The sequence below is a fragment of the Gavialis gangeticus genome, unplaced genomic scaffold, assembly GCF_001723915.1.
Source record: "Gavialis gangeticus isolate Ggan-Ray unplaced genomic scaffold, GavGan_comp1, whole genome shotgun sequence".
NCBI lineage: Eukaryota > Metazoa > Chordata > Crocodylia > Gavialidae > Gavialis > Gavialis gangeticus.
Genome location: NW_017729024.1, coordinates 143643824 through 143647702, shown reverse-complemented (window position 1 = coordinate 143647702; position 3879 = coordinate 143643824).

The window sequence follows — 3879 nt, the reverse complement described above, 5'->3', positions numbered from 1 at the left end:
GTATTCTGGTGGAAGCATCAGCCATCAGTGCCCTGTATGTTAGGAGCCCTGTGTAGCTCCACTACAGCAGCTGAGCTGCTGGAACATGAAGCGTGCTCTGCGAAGGCATCAGCTACTGAAAGGACACACTGGTATTGAGAGTGACTGACTGCCCAAAAGGGTTTATACAATGTGGGCCCATCTACACAAGGTGCTAACTGCACAGTAGCCTAATAATACTGCACAGTAGTGTGTGTCACAGCACAGAATGCTAATATGATACTGTGCAGTATTATTAGGCTACTGCACAGTAGCCTCACTAAAAAGGCACTACTACACGGTAATGCTGGTTACTGTTCATTAATTTATTACTTGATTATACAAGTATTACATTTATTGTGCAGTAACTGTGGCATATTAGTGAATGTGTAGACAAGTCCTGTGTATGTGAAGCTGAAAAACTCTTTACTTTCTGCCTTCACTTTCTTGTGACCTCTTGACACATTATATGCTTTGCCTTGCTACTATGAAAGGTAGCGGCCCAAGGGCTGGAGGACCAAGGAAATTGTGCTGATTTGAGGCTGGAGAAGAAGTGACATTTCAGCATGCTAGCTTACAAAAAAAAAAAAAAAAAAAAAAAAAAAAAAAAAAAAAAAAAAAAAAAATCAATGGCCCATCAGCTGCACTAGGCTTGCAGAATCATTTTCCTTTTTGAAGCAGGCTACAGACTTCTTACGTGGCTTTGTGTTGCTTCCTCATTTTCCTTTAACCTCCCCATTCCCTGCCTTGTCTTCTCATTCGTTTTCCTGGCTGTGCTTCAGCATGTATGTTTGTATAACTGCAATGGTCCCTTGTTTGCCTTGTTGTTATTTTTATTTCTTCTGCTCAGTTCAGCTGAGTGTAGCATTTCACCCTCCCACTTAAATTTTTAAATCAAGACCAGTTATGGAAAAGGTGGCTGCCGTAGGTTCTCTCTCCAGGAAAGAAAAGGTTTCTAACCTGACTTGTTAGGAAAAGGGCAGAAATCCCCTGCCAGAATCACAGCTCTCCTTCCACCATTAACTCCATTTTCATATTCAACATGATCAAATGAGGAAGGAATGAAAATAGGGGGAGAGAGATTACAACATGGCATGTCTTTAAATAAGAGCCAGCTCATTAACTCCATCAAGTCTCGACTCTGGTCTCAGGATAAAAGTAAGCTTAAGCAAGGCAGATACAAGTCAGCAGAGGACTGTCAATGCACAGAAAAATGCTTGGGTGACGCAAAATAAATGTACTGACTCCACAAAACTTCTTTTCAGCCATGAACATAGGATATATGACTGAAAGAAAAGGAATGTAGCTCAAGAGGCTCTGCAGTGCACTCAGGCCAGGCCACTGGACTAGCACCTCTCAGCTCTTGGTGTAGTTTAGAACAGCTATACCAGGGACCAAGTCTGTGCAGAAGTTGCTCCACAGGACAGTACCATTTATAGATATTTTGTACTTTCTTCTTTACAGTATGTCTGAGGTGTAGCTGAGAATATGAACTACTGGATCCAGACTAGACTGTTTAGACACATTCTGGGCATTTTTTTGGAATAATATTAATTTGGGGCAATTTCAGTGTTGCCCAGGTGTACCCAGGGCTGATTGAAAGGGATTGGCAGCAGGCAGGGGTGCTGTGGGAGAGAGCTGCAAGTTGAGCGCAGTCTTCCCATTCCCTATAGAGCCAGGCCAGGATAATATTAAGCTATATACAAATTTATTACTATGTGCAGGGAACCTTAAAAGATAACTGCTAATATAAAACTGATACAGATATTTACATATAATATAGGAGTAATAAGTAACCTTGTTTCTCTGCAATGGATGACCATGACCAGGGTCCAGGTAAGTTGCAAGTAAACACACATAGGTAGTGGGGAGGGGTCCTAGCAGGACCTCAGCATGGATCTTACATTCTAATGTTAGTTTTCTTACTGATACAGGAGCACACAAGTCACAGGACACCATCACAAAATATGAAATACAATATCACAAAATATAAAAGGTGCATAAGCATAGAATTAACCTTAAATTATTAAGAGGGATTGGCAGCAGGCAGGGGTGTTGTGGGAGAGAACTGCAAGGTGAGTGCAGTCTTCCTATTCCCTATAGAGCCAGGCCAGGACAATATTAAGCTATATACAAATTTGTTAATATTATTTGCAGGGAAACTTAAAAGATAATTATAATATAATTTACAGGGATTTCTGCCCTTACAGATACAATGCCCAAGGCCCCACCATGTTCCTGGGGCCTGGATTATGCTTTAGTGACCTGTGAGGGAAGAACTTACTGCCCCTTGGGCCTCACACCAGCCCCCTAGGAAGCTCACAGACTCAGAAGGGTCCCTCCCTGGTCCCTCTCTCCAGGAGCCCCTTTTTAGCCAAGAAGGACTTCCCCTCCCCAGTGGGAACCCTATTCCTCAGCAACTCATGAATCCAGTGCCTCGGTGGGTGGTTCTTGTCCGCTCAGGTGAGTGGCTCCTTGTTTGGAGAAGCCTCTGGCTCCTCTTGAGCCGCCTCCCATTCAGAGCCTCGAGCACTGTCACATGCTCTTGGGTGGCCTTTAGCTTTTCCTCAGGGTTGGAAGTCCAGACTGCCTTGTGTGGCTCTGGGGCTGTGTCTGCTCCTGGACTCGCCGTGCAGCATCTCCTGCACCAGGTTCCCCACCATGTGCCGGGAGATGAAATCTTGAGCCTTCACAGATGGCTGCTGGAGTCTCGCTGTCTCCATGCATCGGGAGCTGTGGCCACACCAGGGATTGCAGACCCGAGACTCTTGCTCCCAGGGTCTGGCCACATGTGCCACACTGTGCACCGACTGGGGCTGAAGCCATCCGCTACTTCTGTTCAGCGAGGGGCATTCACAAGGGCCCTTCAGGGCAGCAGAATTGGCATGCTGGGCATCTCTTCCCCAGCTCTTAGCCTCTCTCTCGCCTCTGTCCCTTGATGCGTGTCCCACATGCGGGGCACGCTGCTCCATTTATTCTCTCTGAGGGCTCTGCCCTGAAGTTTGTTGGACCTGAAAAGTGCAATTCACGATCAGGTCCTGACTCATAGGTAGGCTCCTCCCTGTCCCTTCCCGATTAGTGGAAATGCTCCACCAACTGCATTGTGAGTTTTCAATCCCTCGCCAGCAATCGGACAATGCTCCACCAATCACATGGGAGATTTCTCGAGCCTGGTGTGCTGGGCTCTGTCGGTGAGCCCACCACATCTGAATAAATTACACAGAACAGTTGTTCCGTTTCTGAAGTCATTAACTGCTAGTGGCAAGTGCCCACTGAGCATGAGACCTTGTGATCCACCAGTTCCATCTATATATATTTTTCAACATTGAAGGCTGTTTTTCCTGAAATGTTGGCTAACCTGCTTATTGTGGTGAGTTCTTAGCCATTTTAAGAAAAGATCTATCCCTAAAAGACAGCGTACAGTTGTCCTTCACCTTATCTTTAGAGTGCAAACTGTTTGGGTAGGAACTACATTACATAGACTTCTATCATGGAGTGCCACCTCTTGATTGGAAAACTAGTTGCTACCAGAGCACTGTACCAAAGACTACTGATCTAGTTACCAACATGTTGCATATAGGAAAAACTAGGGACAATGATTTTTTGGAAGGTAAGGTAGGGCACCCACATTTATTCTGTATTTGTAGAGTGCATAGAATAGGAAAGTCTAGGGCTTTTCAGTGCTATGATAATACAGATAGAAAGCTTCTGAGGTTTAGGTATGGGATTGGCACTGAGTGAGGATAAGAGTTACAGGTTTGCATATGTCCAGTAGCATAAACCAGGGCTGCTCAACCCCTAGCCCTCAGGCCAGATCCAGCCACCAACTTAGTGTCATCCAGCTGACGGGGGGGGGGGGGG